A 22,463-nucleotide genomic window follows, 5' to 3' on the forward strand; every position below is an offset into this window, starting at 1 on the left:
TATAATGATATGTCAAAGGCAGAAATGCACACACAAAGTATAAAGCCTACAGCATAGGAAGTTTCTCATAGCAATAAATGGAAGACATGCTGTTTCCTCTCCTAGAGTTGGATGCATGTGAATAATGTCCCAGGTGAACTTTAGTCAAGAATTCCTGTTTTTTAGTAGAATGTGGCTTGTGAAACAAAAAGACAGTGCAGACTCTTAGGGGCATAGGTACATTTGACAGCTTTTCAGTTGGCTTAAATATTTATAGACATACGTAGGGACTTCACATAAAGACCCTGACTTTGTAATGCTGTACTGCTTTAAGAAATCCTTTTGCAAGAATTCTCTGTGAAACCCATGTGGTTTGTTTTGTGGCTAAAACATGTAATTTTGGGAATGTGATGTATAACAGGGTGAATTATATAGGCAGTTTTCATTGTGGTTTTGGGACTGACATATTTTTGTCATACCAGGCACTAAGAGGTGATCTGTTCATTGCACATTTCTGGATAGCATTTCTCAAAGGTGGTGAATGCTGCCTTTCACACATTGGGTGATGCAGAGGGAGGCAAAGGGACTCAATCAAGCCAGTGTGGGAGACCTGCTGCAGAGCCGGATCATGGCCAGGGTCTCCGGAGCCCTTGTAATGTCTAGTTCACATAAGATTCTGGTAGGTTTAAAGTTGTCTGGTTGGGGTTGTATGATGACAAACCATTTATCCAGCAACAATTATTTTGAGAATAATTTAGTAGTTTGCCACTGCATAAAAACCCCTCAATATTGGAGTTGTGTGGCTATTTTGGTTTCATTTTTATAGAATAGAATAGAATAGAATTAACCAGGTTGGAAGAGACCTTCGAGATCATCGTGTCCAACCTATCATCCAACACTACCCAATCAACTAAACCATACAACCAAGCATCCTGTCAAGCCTCACCCTGAACACCCCCAGCAACGGCGACCCCACCACCTCCTCGGGCAGCCCATTCCAGTGGGCAATTTTGTTGCTAAAATTTGTGAGGGCAGAAAAGAAAGGAATATTTAATTTTTTATTTTATTTTTTTTACTGGCAATAAATTGCTTCTGTGTCTCTGTATAATTTAGAGTTATGGTTTTATCAGTGTATAAGTTTGTTGGAAGAGCTAGAGAGTAAGCTATCAGAAAAAAGAGAGGGGCAATGTCTGAACATTTTTGGTTCGGTTTCTCTCTCAAGAATCGTGGTTTCATCTCTTGTGCTCTTTGTTTGGCATAGAGAAATCTATCAGCTTTTCCACAGTGTTTTTAACAAGCTGAAAATATTCAAGGTCTCATTTCAATCTGGTTTTGTTTGTTTGTTGTTACATAAGAAAAGTAAGTCTTGTTCTGGTGCGAGAAAACATCCCTTTACTTCTTTTTGAATTGCTGTTGAATTGCAAAACCCCCAGAGTGAAGGACAAAAGGAACACACAGAGTTAATGATGAGAAAGTAGTGCCTTCTACAACAGGGCCCTGTGTGACTGTGTGCTGAGCTATCAAAGGAAAAGAAATATAAAAATAAATCAAAGCCTACTCCAGTTCCAGTCTGATCCAGTGTCCTTGGAGTGAAGTCTCCCACTGATAGGAAAGAAAATTGGGATGGACCCTTAGGCACATCAGATGTGACTGCAGTCACAAAATCTCAGGCATGAGAGAGAATCAGCTGAATAGCACATCTAATTTTCTCTGTTTCTTTTAAATTCTGTTAGTATTGATTAAAGGCAATCCAACAGGCAGATATCCTTCACTGGCAAATGGCTGATTAAATGTTACGAATTTATGCTGAGATGATGGTACATATCACTGTGTGTCAGCTGCTTACTTCTGTTTGAAATCTCAGTAAATCATAGTGCTATTTACTGCTGGATATAAAATATTATTTATTGTCCCAGCATTACTTGCAGCAGAGTAAAAATGAATTGCAGATAAAACATTCTCTACAGTTATTTTTACCCAATAACTGATTATTGTTAAATAGCTGGATGTGTTTGTATTATTTGATTGAATTGCTATTATTCCTCCTTCCTGGCATTACACTGGTCTTTTAATTGCTCACAGCACTGTGTCTTCCATACAGGAGATAAAGAGCTGGCTGTTGCTGAAACTGCTGATTGCTGATCTTGCTGCAATGGGGACAGATGCTGGATGCTTTGTAGCTTATTGTTTAGTTGGGGTTTATTTTTGTGTGTGTGGGCTTGTTGGGGTTTTTTTTGTTTGGCTGTGTGGTTGGTTGGTTGGTTTTGTTTGGTTTTTTATTTGGATTTTGGGTTTTTTGGTGTATGGGTTTGTGTGTTTTTCTTCTTCTCCCCACCACAGTATTTATACCTTCCTGTTAGTCGTCTTTCTTCTTGATGTCTTTGGGGGCAAGATTGAGGCTCTTAGGAATAATAGGAAGCAAATTGTTATGAAATATCATTGCTACTGCTACTTGAAATCCTGCATAAGTGTTTACTAAGTACTATAGTACCTGGTTACTAAATTAAATGGCTACATTTACCTAGATTTGAACTGTGCTTATGCCTTGGAATCATAAGAGGATTGTCTTCACCTTAAAACAAAGCAAAACCACTTCTCATTTAGCACAAGCACTCAGGAACAGCTTTTGAATATTCAGACCAGCAAGAATTTGTTGTCTTGAGTTTCAATTTTACATTCCTTTGCATGGAAACCGGTGAGTGTCTGGAAATGAATTGCAGAGATTCTGTTGTATGCAAATATATTGTGGCTTTTATGGATTTTCTGATAAACAATATTCTGTTATTTAAAGCAATTCTCTACAAGGCTAAGGAAGTGTACATGGGTATGGGGAAGAACAGAACTGGTGAAGGATAGGGACAGATTTCATTCCTGAGCAAATTATTTTATACCAGCTGACTCTTCTGTTGAGCTCATTTAAATGGGCTTGATCAAATCACACACATTTCCTATGGTTAAATTGGAAATTGTTTCTGAGGCCCCCCAAAATGTGTAAGCTTCCTCTGAGTATTCAATTACTTTAATCTATTATAATCTGGATGGGAGCAAGAGGAGGAGAGGAGAAGGTTACTTCATTCTGTTAAGTGTAATTCTTAGATGTAGCAGGTTCAGACAAACCAGTGGGCTGACAAGCACTAATCGATAGTCATGTCTCCATTCATTGTTTGTAAGGGTCTAGTCCTGTGGCTGCAAGCTGGCAGCTGCCTTTCATCTCACCAAGTGCTCTGCCTTCATGAAATTGTTAACAGCATCCCTGCCTTTGACGGTTGTGTCTACACAAGTTTATTGAACTTCAGTCAAATACAATGAAGACACACTTGTGTCACTACTTGAACTCAGTTGTGTTGTCCACCAGGCTCAGTAAAATCCCTGGGCTACTAGTCTTTTATTGCTGCACGCAAATTGAATGAAGAAGTATTGCTTTATGGTCTGAAGATCAGCTGAAGTCTGATTTAAAGGTTGTCAGTTTGATTTCAGGCTAGTGATAATGCTTTTCACGTAAGATCTTGCTCAGCACAGTTGCTTTTTTCTTGAACTATCTTCAAATATTTGCCTGAGTCTGAAAAATGCCTATTTTTTTTCCATCTTTCCTCTCTGTGGTGCAGAAATCATTAACCACAGGGACTCTGATTTAACGAAGTATTTTGATTCTAAGAGGGACTTGAAGGTATGACAAAATGCTTTGCTGAATTAGGGTCTCCAGTCTGTTTTACAAAAGGGAAGGTGCTAAAGGAACTAGAGCAATGGAGAAGATGGGCCTGCCTTGCTCAATTTTCTCCATTCAAGCAACTGTATTTTTGGCAGTTCTGCAAAATAAATGGCATTGCTTCTTAAATGGCACTTACTTCTTTACAGATGCATTGGTTGCATTGAAGACTGTCCACTGGAGAAGCAAGGAATTTTGTTTTGAGTACAGTGAGTACATAAAGCTTCCAGTGCTTCTTGAAATCTGGTCATTGGTTCAGTTGACCTTTGTTAGCACTGAAGCAAGAAGCAAATTTAGTTGCCAGCATTTAAAAACAAACAGTGTACAGTTAGGGTAGAGCATAACCTTGGAAATGTTTTGGAGGAAACTTCTAGAAGATGCTACACACTGAATTTAAGCAGAGACTGAATGGGAATTTTGGTAGATTTAGGTGGATTTTCAAGCCATTTGTAAAGACAGTTGCAGTTTTATCTTTGGAGCAGGTGAAACTACTAAATACCTGTTTGAATTGGAATAAATAGAGTACAAGAAAATGCCACTAATATTGCTGATTCTTGACTTTGCCAAATATATTCTTTGGGCACTGGATATTTGTTTCAGATGCTCTCATTGTGCTCCTCTTTACCCAAGAGGGAAAGTCCAGGCTTACAATTCCTCTGCACACAGAATTGAGGAGCACTGTCTCCTATAAGTGATCCTACTGAAGCTCCAGTATGAATGAATGTTCTTCAATCACAATAAGGAATATAGAAGCTTCCGACTGTGGCCAAACAATCTGTTCATAAGTTTCATATCCTTCTGCAAGGCAAGCAGTACATGGAGAAAAGCTTTGTCCTCTTTCTGCATTCACACTGTACGCAACCATCATTGGAGGTGTTCAGGAGGAGACTTGATGGGGTGCTTGGTGCCATGGTTTAGTTGTTTAGGTGGGTTGGATTGGTTGGGGAGTTGGACACGATGATCTTGAAGGTCTCTTCCGACCTGGTTGTTTTCTTCTTCTTCTTCTTCTTCTTCTTCTTCTTCTTCTTCTTATTATTATTATTATTATTATTATTATTATTATTATTATTATTATCAGTGACAAGGTCTTCACACAATGGGAACCACCAGCGAGTGCAGGACTCTGACATCCTGATTTTCTCTGCTTCTGTGTATACTCCCAGTATTCCTCAAAGACTCCTAGTAATAGAATCATAAATACACACTTGTCACTTGCTTTCTGCCACAGCCTGAACTGTTTTCAGAGGCAATGGGAAGAGATACCTTTTAGCCAAAAATGCTTAACACTCTTTGATGTATCCTGTACACTAAAAAGTTTAGGAGGGGCAGTGCCTGCCTGCCCCCTGCTCTGTATGAGGCTATGAAATACTGAGTGGCCTGCAGGGACCATGACATTAGTACCAGTATTTTATTGAACAAGAGTAATGTTCCAAGCTTCCAACTTCTGTGTGTACAGCTTGAAAGCTATGTAGGCTGCAGGTGGTGCTTGGTGATGCTCCCTGAACTTTATCATTAGGTGACTGTAGTAAAACAAGGTTGTTCATAGAAAGCAACACATGCCCCTGAGGACAGGAGGGAGAAGCAGAGGTACAGTGGAAACATATTCTAGAGGGAGATGCTAGTTTTTGCTGCCAGCGAAATTTTGTGGTGTAGGAACTTTTATTTCAGGGACTGCAGAGGAATTAAGATTAAATGCAGCAACCTCTTGCACAGTGGGAGACACAACTGGGTTGAAGCAAGATCAGAGCAGGAATTTGTATGCAGAGGGAAGTTTAATACTGGGCTTTGTGGGGGAAAAAAGGTGGAGGACAGGGAGGAGGAGGAGACCTTGCTGATGAGCAGCAATTTAGCTCTGCTACTTGTGCTGTGAAGAAGAGGGAAAAGGATGAGTGCTGTGAAAGGAGATGCCATAGCTTCGGAGGTCTGGTGTGTCATAACAACACAGCCCTAAATGCAAGAGCAAGGTAATTTGGGAAAAAAATAATTAGCAAAGCAGAGCATTTATTAGAGATACACAATATGAAAACATTTAATACTATACTGGAGATGTCAGACAGATGGTATGTTTCATCCTGTTTGCCAGAGGAACTAGATAAAGGTGCCACAGAATGACCTTCTTGAGTCGCTCCTCTTTAGGCTCCTCCAGCTACTACTCCCAAACTGTTTTTCCTAGTTATAGGCAAATACCATTTTTGAGTTTGCATAATACTTACATGCTCCTTCTCTAAAGGATTGTGTTTAAATATTCCTGGTTTATGGAAGGTGGAGACAGAGCCTAAAGAAATTAATTCCTTCCCCCCCCCCCCCCCCACCCCTTTTTTTTCTCTCTCTAGTAAATATTTCTGTTGTTCTAGGAAGTTCTTAGCTATTGCTTCTGCTGCAGTGGGGAGCATGCTCTTGTTTGCACCTCTGCATCTTGTCAAAACAACTTAGAATAATTTTAGTTATCTAAAATGATAGTTTTCCCAAAGAGCATTAATGAGCATGACATAAACACAGGGGTGACAGGTTCAGAAAAACAGAAGAGACATGGCCATGCAGGGAGAAAGGCAAGAAGCTGTCAAGGCTCTTAAAAGCTGTGGTCCAACCTTAAACTTACACAGCATGTTTCTTGAGAAAATGAATGAGATGAGTATTGAACCCAGGAGGGTTTGTAAAGAAATATCTTTGGGGCCATCTCCTAAAATAGAGTGGCCTATGTTTGTCTTACTAGTGGATACTGAACACTTGTGGATGCTTTAGGCTTTTTTAATATTAACACTGTAATGGTGAGTATGGATAAGATAGTGCAGCCCTACAAAAGATTGTTCTGCTGCAAAAAAAGGACAACAGAATCTATGGAGATTGAAGTGCCATGCTCTGGATTCTAGAAAAATGTCTAAATAGCATAGGAAATGAGTTGCAGAGTATTTGATAAATCATCCTAAATAAAGAATTTAATTGTTGCCAGTAAGCTTTATAGGCATAGCATTTTAATTTTCAGAAAATCTCTCCATGGAATGTGGTTATCTCAGTATATCTTTGCCCTTTCAGATGAGGCTTAACTTTGTCTTATCATTGATGCCCATTAATGAATCATTCACTGTACAGCGGTGGCTCACTAAAAATTGGTGGCTGCACAAGTACAGCTCACAGGACAATCTGTTACCTTGAAAGTCAGTTAAAAACACCTTGGATAATAGATGGTAACACCTTTGCAGCACCTGTCTATGAAATGTGCAGTTTTAAATGTAACTGAATAGTGGTAGTTAAATTTTTGCACCTCTGATAAGGAAAAAAGTAAGTCCGAGTGGGATGAGGTGAAAAATAATGAGGTTTCAGCCCACAGGAGAAGATCCTTTTGCTCATACAATAGGTCTGTAAATTATTGTCTTGCTGTGGTTTTCATAAAAATAGTGTTTTCTGATCCACTGTAGATTTTAATTGCTCTGAAAACAAATGTGCAGTGCCAGCTCATAGACAGAGTATTTCATCAAAGTGCAACCAAGCCCTGTAGCACAGTGTATGGATAGTCATTACCTTTTGAGGCTCAGAGCCACCTGTGACCACCTGCTTTCTCTCAGCAATATGCCACAGTACATCAGCCTCCCAATTTTCTTCTCAAAATAATCTGTTCTTTCAGTTTTCTTAGGCTCTTCTCCTAATTCTGTTAATGCAGTCAGTGCAATTAAGGGGAAGAAACAGAATATGATTTATTAATAATGCCAGATAGCTAGTGGTCTGTAAACAGGATCAATTGTGTGTTTCACTGATGCAAGTCTCTATAGTGAAATTCCTCCCTTCCAAATGCCTCTGACTTTATGTTACCTCTGCTTAATACATTAACAAGATGACTTTAATGAGCTGGGTAATTTTGGGAGGAGCAATTATCCTACAAACTAGGAATTTCTTGCATGGACAGCAATCCCAATGCAAAAAATATATTGTATGGCACTGAGCACCACAATACATTGTGGAACTCTTACCCTCAGTGTTGCACACAGATGCCATCTTTTGTCTGCCCGTGGAAGAGACGAACGTTTTCCCTTCCACAGAATATTGTTCATCTGCTGCAAAATGAAGACTCCTGTCGGTTCTTCTTCAGCACTAAATATCTTTGAGTGTTAAATTAGCTGTAGCTAATGACAGGTGATTCTGATGAATGTTGCACTGAATTTAGGGAGTAGAATCTGAAGCAGTGGTCAGCTGATAGAAGGAAAAGTTTTTGCTCTTGCAGGCCACAAACCCTGTGAGCAAACTGCAATTATGTAGAAGAGAAAAAAGCATTTAGCTAATTACCAACGGCCATTGTGACTCAGGAAAGCACACAACTACCTGTTAATGAGGGCGGGTAAACATTGCAAGCAAGCCTTTTGTCTCATCTCTGAACTTAGATAAGAGACGCGTGATAGTTTGCTTTTGGTCTAACACCTGTCTGAGCCTTGCTCAGGGATGTGTGTTCCCTGGCATTTCCTCGGCAGCCAACCACGATTCTGTAACTGTCGCACGGACACATCTAATTACCAATCACAAGTAGCCTTCTGAACATGTTAGCCTATATAAAGAAAAGACTTTGTACAAAAAAGTAGACACTTTGCTTGCATCAAGCTTCGTCTCCATCTCTCAATTGCAGTAGATGAGTTTAGCAGAGCAGTTTGAACCCCAAATGTCATTTGCAGTCCCAACAGGGAGCTTATGGTTCTGTAGTTACGGCCAGCCAACTAGTCACACTTGAAAAAAAAAACTTTTCAGTAGATAAAAGGGGACTTTCAAGCCAGAGAAAAGTGGTAGGTACCTTCATTCTTCATTTGATGGAGAGGGAGATTTTGCAGACTGATGTGCTGTTTGGCAGAAGGGATTGGAGCCCCATAGATCATGCCTGTTGCTTACATGTGTGCAGACGGGTCCTTCTTTTCTCAAGCAGAGGCAGGAAGGATGTTTAAGCTTGTAGAAGCAGAGAGCTTGTTCTTGAATCCTGCCTCTCATTATACAGATCCTGCATTTTGCCAGAGTTTTCTCCATAAGTGAATGTGATTGTATCTGGCTTTCACACTAGGGCCTCAGCTGCTAGAAGTAAGTTATTCTGACTGATTATTCCTGGATCACAACACAGACTGGAGACACTGCATAACATCATCTTTCCATGTGAGACTGATGGATCCTGGGAACGCTCTGATCTACCAGCCTTTGCATTTACACCCTTCATCAGCTTTCTTGCTTGTTTTTCCCTTACAGGTCATGTACAGACATGAGTGCCAGGGCTGTGATTCTGCTACCAGGCTTTGACTGCCTTGACTAGCCTCCCAAGGGACCTCTACAATGATTCCAGTTTCCATGGGTCTGGATGGGGGTGGGGTGGGTGAGGGGAGACCTCACTGGGAGGAGAGACAGTTGTTCTGTTCTGGGGCACTAATAGGGCTTGATTGTCCCCAGCAGCCTACATGGGTCCCCCTCCCAGCCATGGTGCCCCCTGCCCTAGCTGTGGTGTAGGTGGGCTGAGTTCCACTCCTCTGTCTTTGTCTCCTAGATGGACCTTGACCCTGTGGCTGGTCCTTAGACCTTGTTTATTGCTCACCATCTTTGGGACTGTTGATGGATGCTTGGACACTGGGCCCAGACTGAGGGATGCTGCCCTGTTGGTGAGGGCTCTGCTTGTACTGGGGTCATCCCTGGCTCCTGAATCCCTTTTCCTGAGGAAGCAGCTGGCTCTTGCTGCTCCTGGACAGTAACACCATGTTTCCTCATGTCAGCTGCACAGTCTGTTAAACCAAGAGAGAATGTGGCCTCATTCTTCATGACTGAGAGTAAGGTTTGTGTAGATGGTAAATAGACTGCATTGTTGATAGTATTCATTTAACTCTTTATTAATAGTATATGTAGCTCTTCTCTCCTAGGACTGAGTTGTCTGAAAGCAGCAGGGCTGAGATGTGCTGTGGTGCAAGTGTCATCAGGCAGGGTTTGCCATGGGTTTGCTCCTCTTACCCTGTCTGCAAAGTGACAGACAGACCTGCTTCATTCAGCAAACGATGGGCCTGGTCAGGGTGTGCTGGTGCTTCTGTTCTTGTGGTTTATGCCTCCTCTCATCTTTCAGTGCTGGGTATGTGGCTTTCTTCAGAAGCTGTGTAGTTGTTAATCTGGAGCAGGTTTGCCCCTAGTCGTTGGGAGAGGTTTTTTACCCCTGGGTGAAGCCCTGCTGCATTTACAGTTACTATCTGTGTTTGACAAAGTGTGAAACACTCAAGAAAAGAGGCTATTGAGTGATGAGTGTGTCCTTTCCCTCCTCTTTATTTTCTTTTCTCTATGTGCCTAGCATCCTCATCTTTAGAAAATTACCTACTTATCTCCCAAACATAGTTGCATTCTTTGCTTAATGTCCTTCTTCAGGAACTTATTCTGTGTGGAAATTACCCTGTACAGGAAATAATTTACCTTCAACTGTCATTCTTTGCAAAGCTCTCATTTTTAGATTGTTTTCTTGTAGTTGGTTGTTGGGGTGTTGTTGTTGTTATTGTGTGTTGTTTTGTTGTTGGTGGTGGGTTTTGGTTGGGTTTTTTTGGGGGGGTGGATTGTTTGGGTTTTTTGTTTGTTGTGTGGTTTTTTTGGTGGTTTTTTGTTTGGTTTTGCCAGCTCTTAGAACAAGGAGACTGGAGACTGTTGGCATCCAATAGCTTTAACAAACTGAGTGTTGGTGTCATGTGCTCCAAACCATGTGTTTCCTGGGATGGCTAATTCTGCCATTGGGATGGCTGGGATGGCTAATTACTTCCCACTGTAGAGGAGCTGCAGCTCCAGATTCTGCTGGAGGACAGACCCCAGCAAATTGTTAAATTAAGGTGAAATACAACAGTACCCATTTGAAGACGCTACGAAAAATGGTTATCTGTCTGTGCAGTGTTGGTTGGAGTGCATCAAACTGGAATTTGGGACTTTGTGGCTGTAGCTGTTTTTCTCCCTGTGAGATACTGATTTACATTTTTAATGCTGATCAGAGGATGATTTATACTGTTAAAATTTAAAGCCATTGGAGGATGATGAAATCCTGTTTCCAGAGCATTCATATTTCAGAAAGCAAACCCTCAAACAGCTGCCTGTTAAGACATTTTCTGTCTTTCTTTCTTAAGCAGCTTTTATTGGCGAGAAACCCCCCATAAACAGCTGTCTGGAGTGAGCTATGGTTGCCATGGCTGAGATGGAGAGCTGAAGTCTCCAGCCCTGGTTTCTTTGTGTCACATTCTGAAATGCATAACCAGAGGTATTCTGAATTTGTGTGCTGCAAGATCACACTCTCACCTGCTATGTGATACCTTATGCATGCCCCCATGCCTGGAGAAAATCAAGGAAGCAGTCCTAAGACATTCATTACCTGTCACGGAATAGGAACTCATCTTCCCAGACATACTGCCCTGCTTTGAATGAAAGGCAGAGAAAGCTCAATCAAGCAGAGATGGAGACCTGGGAGGAAATGTGGTAACAGTAAAAACTTAGGTAGTCTGATGCTGTATCTGATACCTCTACAATGAGTAGTTAAGGAGCAGGTTTTCATGATTTTATTATACTTTTTATGATCTTCTCTTCCACAAACCTCCCATCCACTACTACTTTGAGGAGTGCAGCTTATGGGGCTCGATAATACTTTTAACTGCAGCATATGACTGCGCTCTAAATATGAATGCTTTTCCTCATCCTGCTTGACTTGATGTTTCATCATTTCTACAACATGAATGTTGAGTTAGAGGAAAATAAAAGTTCAGTTTTGGGTTTTCTTAGCCTTCCTATACCGAGTTATTCCACTTCCCATCCTAGTTCAGCTTCCATGTGTGGGGATCCAAGAGCTATAGAATCTGGATTTGGGCATCGTTTCCAAAATGTCTGAAATAATTTTTTCTTCAGAGCTTCTCAGAGATGTGATGTGGAAGGAGTTTGGGGTTTTTGTTTGTTTGTTTGACTGACTGTCTTTTTTGAAGCTGAAAACACCTAACTGAAAGCAATGAAGTCATGAAGTAGTGTGGGCCTGGAGTGAGAGGCTAATAACTATCAGGGACCAAGAGCCTAGTAGGACCTGGACACAGTCTCAATGTCTTGGGCTATGTGGAGGGAGTCAGAGATATTACTTGGCAATATGCCTGGGTGGCAGTAGAGGTAAACTGGCAGATTTGTTGGGTTACACCACCATGCAATAATGTATTCATGCAATAATTCATTTTGTAAATTTGCATGAGTGTGATCCCACAGGGCTCCAGGAGAGGAGATGCAGCTATTTCCATAGGTGCTAACTGAAAGAAAAATTGTCTTGGCAGTTTCACTGTGCAGCTGGCAAAGGCTGCATACCTCTTCTCCAGGCATTCAGGTACTGGTTCCTTCTTGTTCAGAGCTGTGTCAAGTAGAGCGTGTTTGAGTTTGCTTTCCAAAATGTGAATAGGTCTGCAAAGAACTAGGTGAAACAATGGGGTATCTTCAGTCAGGAAAGGAAAGTCCACATTAGTCCAGGTGTGAGTAGGGATTCTGTGAGGAAGGCAAAGCTTCATTATTCACATTGTCCAATGAATACAGAATGAGAACTGATTGCTTTAGTCAAGAAAATGTAGGTTAAGTAAAGCTGTTCCAAGAGCAAGGCAGTGATGCAGCATTGTGCAGCTGAAAGGTGACTGCTGCTGTTAAGTTTTGAGACTGGAAGAGCTGACTATGCTGAGTGTTATTGCAAAAGCATTTACCTATGCTTTGCCATCAGTTAAACTCAGAAAAGATTTTCATGGAAGTACAGCACTGAATGAAACTTCCACACTGGTAGGAAGACAGAAAATCTGCTAGTCTGTTATTAAATACACCTTTGTGTTTGGTGGTTGTTTTTTTTTTTAATCCAGATAGGATGCAGTCCTGATAATGAGTGTAGCTGAATTCTTTGTGTTTCCTGCAGCTGCACTGTAGAAAGCTAATTTAAAAAAGGAAAAACCCCAAAAGTTATGAATGGGAGGTTTGAGCTGTGGACATGTCTGAAGGAGGTGCTATTGGAATGGCAGGTGTTGATGACCTCTTCGTTAGCAGGTTATCAAGATCTTGGCACATCCACCTGCAGCAATTCATGACACCTGGATCAGAAAAACAAGGAGCAGCCTAAACAAGCATGAGCCCACACCCAGGCAAGAGCAGAAAAGAGACACCCAGATAAAGAGTGGGTAAGATAGTAAGTTTTTTAAGATAGTAAGTCCTGATGGTCAGAAAGGTGAGAAAGGATGGAAAGAAAAAAAGATCGCGATGGCTGTCAGCTCCTAAAGGCATATCCAAACCCAGCATATTCTCAAGCAGGGTCTGGAGGACAGAGGACAAGGACTCAACAGCCTGGTCATCGGTGCTGTCCCTGACCACACAGGTAAAAGTCTTGGTGCCTGGGTGCTGGCTGCCCCACTTGGACATGTGAATCTTAGACCTAGTGGGAAAGCAACTGAACTATGATTTGTTGTAAATGAAAATCAATTATAGGTCAATTATTATAAAATAAACTTGTGTAGTGAGCTTTGCTATAATGCTCCATTATTTCCTGAGGAAAATCTTGTTTGCAACAGTGAAAAGCTTGTTAAGGAAAGGACTTTCTCTAATTATGATAATTTGAGAATACTTTGTTGTCTTCTCTGGCTGTTTTGTTCTAGATGAATGTATAAACAGCCTAAAGAGTGTGATAATGAACTGTGCCTACTTGTGGGGAGTAACTGGCTGACACCATTATCATTAGGGGTGTTAGAGGGAGCAGTAATAGGTCGGAGATAGGGCCATTTTCACTAGGCATAATATAAATTGCATAGTGGAGTCACCATCACTGGAGGTATTTAAGAAGAAACTGGATTAGGCACTTAGTGCCATGGTTTAGTTGATTAGATGGTGTTGGGTGATAGGTTGGACTCAGTGATGTCAAAGGTCTTTTCCAACGTGGTTAATTCTGTATTCTGAATTCATATTTGAATAAGTTTGTACTTGGGCTTTGTTTGACTGATACAAGGCAGCAGCAAGGCACTTTTAAGAGTATCTCAGCCTACATGGGCATATGTTTCAATAGGTGTTGTTTGAAAACTGTCAGAGTTGAAGTAATTTACTTGAATGTACATGACTTCTGGGAGAGTATAACCATATTTGTCCTGTAACACTGTGCCTCTTAGGTGAAAAAGACCTGAGCTTGGGGCTTAGGAGGCCCACACAGGCTGCTTCAAAGTGAAGGTCCTTGGGGTGCCTCCTCTTACGTAGCTTCTTGGGAAGCCAGAAGGGCTAGCACAAGGTGAGGGCTTGCCTAGTTAGCATGCTGTCTGTCCTGGTCCTGATGTAGAAGTTCAGTCCTGGCTAGAGCCCTCAGGCCTATCACGCTCCATGCTGTTGGACTAAGCCCCCAGTAACAAAATGTTGGATCTTCTGACACTTTTCCATCTACCAGGCTTTCAGCGTATGACCAGGATCCCCAGACCTGGTGTACTAGTGCTTACTCTCTGCAGAATAATCCCAACACACAGAAAGCAACTTTTGACTTTCAAAGCAGCCTGCTTCTGCATGGTAGTTGTCATCCCTCTTTACCAGGAGCAGGCATGGTGCTGCTGGGCTCTCAGGAGCATGGCAGTGTGGGCTCCACAGGCAAACCAAATCCTTGACTTTGGACCCTGCAAGCTGCAGGCAATTTTGTGTATGCCATAGTGTTCTGCTGAAGTCTAAACTGGCTGCCTTGATGTCTGCCCCAGGGCAGGATTTAGTCTTTTGTACTGGAGAGCTGGGAACTTTTCAGGTGTACATAACTGTGGAGGGGGAAAGTTAATTGGATTGGGGTGTGTGGGTTTTTTTGTTTGTTTCTTTTTTAATCTTGCCCCTTGCTTTTGAGTTCCTTACTCCTGTTTGAGGAATTTAAAGCAGTACTAGCTTAACAGCCTCATGTGAAAGCATTGTAATTTAGAGAGCAAGTCAGACTGCTAAATTTCCTTTAACCAGTTATTATTTAGGAGCAGCATCTCAACTTTTGAACAGCCGTGCAGACATAAGCAAGCAAGGAAGGTTCAGTTGGCAACTTGGTGTCATTAGCTATAAAGTACAACACTGGGCTTTGTGTGACAGCTTTAATCAACTTCTCCCTCAAGGTCACCCATGGCTTCTGAGTTATGGGAGTTCCAAAACCTGTTGTGATTTATTTTGATGAAGGTAAGTCAGTCCATGTTTTCTGGCAGTTTGGTTGTTCTGTGATCTGTAACTACATTGCTTCTAGTGCTAAAAATATGCTCTGGACAAATATGTGTGGATGGACAGCTCAAATAATAGCAATCCATCTTAGCAAATGGCATTAGTTCTTATATTGCTTCTTTCAGCTAACTTGTCCTTTCATAATAGGAGAGGCTTATTACTCCCATAGGAGGTTCAGGGAAAAAAAAACCATTTTTCGTCAGAAAAGCTTTAGGCTTTCTGGTTCAACACTTAGATGGTTTGGGAAGTGTCAAAGGGATTTGTAAAGATTCTTGGGCAGCTCAGAGTGCAGAGAGGGAGTTTGGCACCCAGCAGTACTCCACCCTGTCAGCCTAATGGATACATAATTCAAAACCATTTTGCTTCTGTTTTTTTTCCTGTGGGCTCCCATTTCCAGCTGCACATACAACAGGGATTAGGAGAATGCCATGCAAGGTCATCATGTCTGCCTTAGGAATGGTATAGGGCTTTCATCAAAAGGCAGCAAATGGTTGCTGTTAAAATAATTCAGTGGATACTGAGATGAAAATCTGTGGAGTATTGTATGTAGGTTATCCCTGTTCTATAAGAATGAAATTTAGCTTTATCTTGATGTAATTCTGATGTAGCTGTTTGTCAGGGTTGTGCCTGTATGGATAACCCAGAACACTTTATGAGCAGTTCCCAGGTTGGTCCAGGAATTCTGGAGCTAATCTCCTCAGGGTGGACACATCTGGCCTGGAGACCAGGAGGTTGACTGAATTCCTAGCCAGCCTTGCAGGAAAGAAACAGGTGGTAGCGCTGCAGACAGCACTTCTGGACAGTCCCAGATTCTCTCTCAGGTGGTTTCTGTGGTACACAGACTGGTAGACAATGCTTCTGTGCTGGGATGTGCTGGTTATCTTCCTTGACAAGAGAAGCCAGGAGCTCCTGGGGGTTCTCCCTCTCAGTGTCTACTGTAGCTAAAGATGTTGACCAAACTATAAAAGGTAACTTCTAATGTTTAGACAAAACTGCTCAGAAGGAGTGGTCTTGTAGTCTTTGTTCATGGTTAAGTTAGTTAGGAGATGGTTCCTATGTAATTTAAGAATAGATGTGGATGGTGCCTACACTGGAGTGATCTTGCTGGTGTACTAGTGGGACATAAGCATTCTCCAGAAGGGTTTGGGGAGTCTTAACCAGCTGAAGGCACCTTTACAAGGCCACTTGCAGTAGAGGCTCTCATTGCTAGTTGGACAGCAACTGACCATCTTGTTCAGGAGGTTTGGTTGTATAAACCAACTTTACCTGGTGCAAATGATGCCAATAAACTTGGTCTCTTTAGTAAGTACTCATCTGTGTCTGTGGAACAGCATCCATTCAGTACAAGGGGGGTGCATCCTCTGAGTTGCTGATGGTATTTACCCTTTACTGACTATTCTTCAATGAAACAAAAACTTACAATGTTAGTGAAAGATACTGGTGATTGTGAAAAGTGACAAGTGTCAAGTTTCCTGAAGCCAAAGTCCCCGTTGTCTGGTACAGCTTTCTGGCAGGGATTATTTTCAAGCCAATGGCAGCGTGGGCACAAGTCGTGGGGACAGGAAGCTGCAAGAGGCAGAATGTCTGGAACAGATGCAAGTGCTGCTATGGCTACATCTACCTGTACATCTGAAAAAGACACAAGCCTTTCAAAACTGCCTAGGTAACTGGGTCATTGTTAAGTACTGACTCTAGGTCACAGCTTAAAAAAGACTTTAAATATAGGTTCTCTGCACTGCTTTTCCCTGGAAAAGGTCCTTCAGAGAAAGCTTGCCTTTATTTATGAAACAGCTTCAGCTAATGATATCTGACTGTTTCAGGATTTGAATGAAGTCAACAGCATGTATGTGACTGTTTGTCAAAGGATGTGTGCAGGCTACTTGCTGCAAGAAGATGAGACTGAAAGAGATAATCATCACCACCAAAGTGATGCAGGAAGACTGCCATCTTTCTTCCATTACCTGTGTTCATGAAACTAAAAAGATGAGTTCTTGCTTTCAGTTCTAATATTCAGTATAGTCAATGATTCACCAACTATCAGCCAGCCAAATTACTACTTCATTGAAAGCAGACAAAAGCCCATGTCAGATAAAGTGCAGCTTAAAATGATTGCTTCTGCCTTAGCATTGGCCACTATATCTCCCACACTTAACCAAAATGCTTCGCATTAGAAGATTAAAACTTAAACAGGGAGTGACCTTTCACTCTGCTTATTGCTCCCACTGAGCTTGTAAGCTCTGTAGCTTTTCTGTTGATTGCTACAGCCACTCAGAAATGGGTCTTCCAAGGCTCTCTTTGCTATTCTATCTGGACTCTTCAATTGAAGGTATTTGGGCCTTTTTTTCCCCCCACCCCTTTCCTGTGCTCCTACGCAGATGTAAAGGAGTAGTAGAATTCATACTTTTAAGTGACAAGGGCCAAAATGACAAGCTTACTTTTACAGGAAAAAGTTACTGCCTTTGTCAGGGGAAGGAAAAGCATTTACATTTTTGAGGTTTACCAGACTGGTTCACAGACCAGTGAGAAGCAGGCCTTTGCCACTATTTCTGTAAAGGGTATTGAAAGGAGCAACCTTCATATGTGTCTGGGCAGAAATGGTTGGAAAATACCAGTGCAGACCCTCAAGACTCTGGTCTTTGCACTTTTCTGGGTGCTTCTTACTGCCCTTTACAATCAGAGTCACTTTTTCAAGAGACAGTGGCCCTGTGGTGGAGCCTGGCTGTCTCTGCCATCACTGTGGGTATCTGATACTCTCACCAGAGAGTCAGTGTTTGTTGTAAATGTATGAGGGATTCTTGAGGCATGAGGCTGTTTTTAGACTTTATGCCTATGAGCAAGTAGCCAGTGCAGCATGCTTCATGGTGCTTCAGAGCTTGCTTCTGCTTATTTGCAGAAGAGATGGCTCTTAATTCAGCCTGCTTGTCTCATGCAGACATTGATGTATTATGTGAGTATGTGTGTATATGGAAGTCTCTTGGTAACCCAAAAAATAGTGCTTCCAACACTTCTCATCATTGCTTAGACTTTCTCTAAGCAGTATTCTATAGTTCAGCTTTTATTGTCTTGCGAAGTTATTGCATTTGCCAGGGTATCAAATATGTAAGAAGCAAATTACAGTTTGACAGTGAAACTAGATTGTAACCACACATGCATATGGACCATTCATACATGTTATTGTAGCTCTAAATTAAACTACAGTAAACCTTCAAGCATCCAATGGGAGGTTTTTTTCCCATCTCATCTGTCCTGAATATGTAGAGGAATTTGGTCCAATTAATTTCTTCAACACAAGAATGATGAAGGATCCTACTACTATTTAAATGGTCAGATTTCACTAGAGATTAGAGCTTCAGGATACACTGTTTTGAAGTATCCCTCTGGCAATATCTGAAAAGAAACATCAGTGTCATGTTTTTTCTATTTTTAGTGCACTTCACTATGGAAACAGATCTATGTTTCCATTCTGTGTGTGTGTCTGTCCATCTCCCTAGTAATTTTGAACTGTTGGATGGTATAAATCAAATGTGATGGAGGTAAAGGTCTTAAAGGTAATTAGTTCTTTCAAGTTTTTGTGAAAGTTACTGTCTGGGTGGAGAGAGATTCTACTTTATGCCTTTATAACTCTAGTCTGCACTGTATATTTATTAGCTATAATGAATTTACAATGAGGGGAATTTACCTTTTGTACTCTAAATGTGAATTAGGACTGCAAATGGATCAAGCTGAACCTGTTTCCATTATTTGGTCTCTTATGGTCATTATTTGGTCTCTTATATATGGTCTCTTCTCCCAGGCAGCCAGTACCAGAACAAGAGGACACAGTCTCAGGCTGCGCCAGGGGAGGTTCAGGCTGGATGTTAGGAAAAAGTTCTATACAGAAAGAGTGATTGCCCCTTGGAATGGGCTGCCTGGGGAGGTGGTGGAGTCGCCATCACTGGAGGTTTTCAGGAGGAGACTTGATGGGGTGCTTGGTGCCGTGGGTTAGTTGTTTGGGTGGTGTTTGATTGGTTGATGGGTTGGACGCGGTGATCTTGAAGGTCTCTTCCAACCTGGTTTATTCTATGTATTTCTGATATTGGCTGAACCATGTGCTTGGACCTGGGCAGAAAGAGCACAGTGACTTTGCTCTTTGTCAGTGGTAATAGATGTTGGTTGAGTTTTGGGTTTAAGTAATGGTTTTTGATCGAAGCAGTCAGACCTCACTACTTGTGCTCGACAGAGCGTGCTCTCAGCATGACAACTCAGCTGGGCTGGTTGGGTCTGCTGATCGATGTGCGTGCAGTGGCCTGAGGCAGTTAGGACAGTTTGTTTAATTTGGTTGCTCTGTTCAGGGGTGTAAGCTTGTGTACCCCTACTGTGTTGTTGGGTTGTGTGGTGTGAACCTATGCTCATGTCTGTTTGTCCACTGCTTTTTTCAGACCGTGTCTGAGGTAGAATGAACTGCTAAATCCGTGCTTTATACAGTCAAGGTCCCTGTTCCACTCACAGCTCTCATCTTGTTCAGTGCCTCTAGAGAATAGTTTTCCCACCTGGTGATGTCTCCATCCAATGTAAACTGTGGGATGACTTTAGGAATGTCTATGTTATCACTTGGATTAGTTTTTAACTATTCTTTAGTTTAACTGCTGTTTTTAATGCTGTTAATCCCATTTAAAAAATACTTTGCCACTCCAGGGTTACAAAAAAAAGGAGTATTTTTAGAAGCCTCTCCTGGATTCATTTCTTTTTCTTAATGGTTTGCTAATCTTTTATGTACACCTCAGTAAGAGAAAATGTTAACTGGAGGCACATAAAACAATCCAGTGTTCTTATTCACCTTGCCTTACAGCACAGGAATAAAAGAATGCTCACTGATGGGAAGAAACATGCTGGGAAAGAGTTTGGGAAACACTTATCATGACAGATAAACGGTGTGGAGCATTCGCTGTCATGGGAAATCATTAAGGCAAACAGTGCAGCAGGGCTCAATGTCTCAGATACCAATAGCAGCAGAACAACGTAACATTTGTAGCTGCAGCAGGCAAATCAAATGTTAACTGTGCAAAGAATACCAATAGAAGAACTGGCAAAACTGTTTTGAAGGACATCCTTCAGTAGTTCAGAATGGTTAATTTAGGTCTTGTACTTGCAACCGATAAGTGACAAGAAATAAAAGCTAAACACTATTTGTTTGCCATGGGAAGCTGAAAATAGCCATATTCCCCACTAGTTACAGCTACTTTTCCCACCTCTTGTTTCCCATTTCCAGCTCCAGGTACTTGCTGTGCTAGATTGTGCCATTCCAGGAGTTTGATAGACAAGAACTGGAAGAAATGAGACATTTTTTGTGGGGGAGAGGGGAAGGGATAATAGAAAGGAGGTACAACCAACTGACAGGCAGTGTTTTGCTGCCTCTTTCCCTGACAAACATTTCCCAAGCTCTTGATGGACTGACTGCCTCAACTTGAGAAATACTTGATAACAAGTTTAAAGGTGATTGGCCCTTTGACTGCCCTTGGCAGTCATGAATTGCTGTGCTCCTTTCCTTGGGTTTGTGCACGGCAGTCATAAACAATGCTGCAGAGCTGTGAGCCCTGCAGCAAGGGGAGAGCAAAGCATTACTAGGTGGGGTACCTTTCACAAAGGCAGTATTTAGCTTTGGTGCTACTGAGGCAGTATTTTACCAGTATGGTGTAAGGATCATTCAAGTTCAGATTTGTCTTGGGGTATTAGCTTGGAGGCTTCATGTCTGCTCTTTCACCACAAGGCAGGCTTTCTCAAAATCTAATGTGATGCTGGATGGGCTGGCTGACAAATTTTACTTGCTTTCCATTTCCTTTGAAAATAATTCTCAGTAGATTCAGGAGGGGAAGGGAGCAGGGAGGAAGAGGGATGGATCTCTGCTGGTCTTTGCCAGCACTATTTAAAACATTAAAATTGCTCTCTGGTATAAGCAGAACTTGATCTAATGTCTGAAGACATAGCAGAGATGGCTGAGGACATGAGAAGATTAATTATCCTTGAATACCTAAGACTTAATCTTTTGCCCTCAGTGCGATTAGTTACCCTGAAAAATAGTGTCTCTGAGTTTGTTTGCTACAGAAAGATGAAACAACAGTATGTATTTAAGCATGATGTAGCAGGAGAGGAAGATTTTCTGTCTTAAGATGAAGCTTCTAAACAAATAGAAAATGGGGTCAGCTATCTCTAAATACAAAGTGTTTGGAAGGCAGGCGTTACATTCATGTCTGAATATGGCTACTTAAGTTAGTTATCCCTACAGTGTCACCAGAGGGTTGCTGAAGACACCTGACTTTCAAAGGGGCTCCATATCCATGCGTCTCCCTCAAGTCTGCCTTTCAGAAACAAAGACAAAGAGGTGTTGCTGCAGGTGAAAAATATTACCTCCTCCCTTATAAAACACTGGGATTATAAGCAGTGTATTTTGTGGCTTCTGGTGGGGTCTTTGTACTTGTCACTGGAAGCTGTTTATGTACCTGTGTCACCCAAGTGTTTTATCTCTGTGATGTTTGCTGCAACCTCAGGAGCAATGCTTGTGGTGGAGCATAGAACTTAACAGGTTTTCTGCTTTGTGTTGCAGTATTTCTAAACTAAGCATAATGTGAATGCTTAGGAAATAGAGTAAATTAATTTATTCTACAATTGCAGTGGGGACCTAGGCCTTGATCCCACAATGAATTTCACCCCTGCAGCGATCGTGGCAGCACTAGGACCTGTGCTTTTAGAAAATCCTCTTTGTTATTACTGGGAAGATGCCTTCAAAAAATCTCTGTATATATTGGATAGCTTTATAACACAACTGGTTGAATATTAATTTCTGTGGCTTAGTGCAATTATATTAATTACAGGGAACTCATTAGGCACTAATGTAAATATTAGAGCCTCTTCTGTAACATTCACTGTAATTTAATGCTAATTCACAGTACCATTATTAAATTGTTAATAGCCAGAGCTGCAATTCATTCAAGTACATAATATCTCATGCAATCAGTAAAGCATTTCAGCTGGGGAGCAACATGCATTATAGTCCACAAACACGCCTTTGAACTTACAGTCAGAAGCTGTTTGCAGCGTTCCCCTCACGAGTTAGAGGAGGCTCGGAGTAAACTGTCAAAGGTTTCTTGGAGTTTTGGCGAGCCTGGCCTCTGGTTCTGACAACTGCACTAGATGAGTAACTTTGTCTCTCCTGTCATCTGTTTGGAAGCTGAGATTATTGCATCGCCCACAGGATGCTAACAAAGGCAGTTTCCCAGTCCTGTGTTTGTTTTTCATCCATGCACTTGAGGTTTCCTTGGCATAGGGGCTGCTAATAGTAGGGTTGTTTCTGTTCGCGCAGAAAGCTTGTATTCATCTGGTGCAGCTTGTAGTCATCTGATTGTACCAGTGCAAAAGGGGATGACCTAGTTGTTTTTCATGAAATATTCACATCTCTTATTTTGTTAGGGGGACAAAAAGGTAGACATGAAGCCAGTTTGAAACAACTGTGTTAGGGCCAATGAATGTCAGGCTTTGGAAAATGCTGTCTTTTAATATAAGGCTTTCTATTCTGAAGTGGCAAAAACACAACCCAAAATATGCGAGATGAGATGTGGCT

Source organism: Dryobates pubescens, chromosome 13 (genome assembly GCF_014839835.1).
Source record: "Dryobates pubescens isolate bDryPub1 chromosome 13, bDryPub1.pri, whole genome shotgun sequence".
Lineage (NCBI taxonomy): Eukaryota > Metazoa > Chordata > Aves > Piciformes > Picidae > Dryobates > Dryobates pubescens.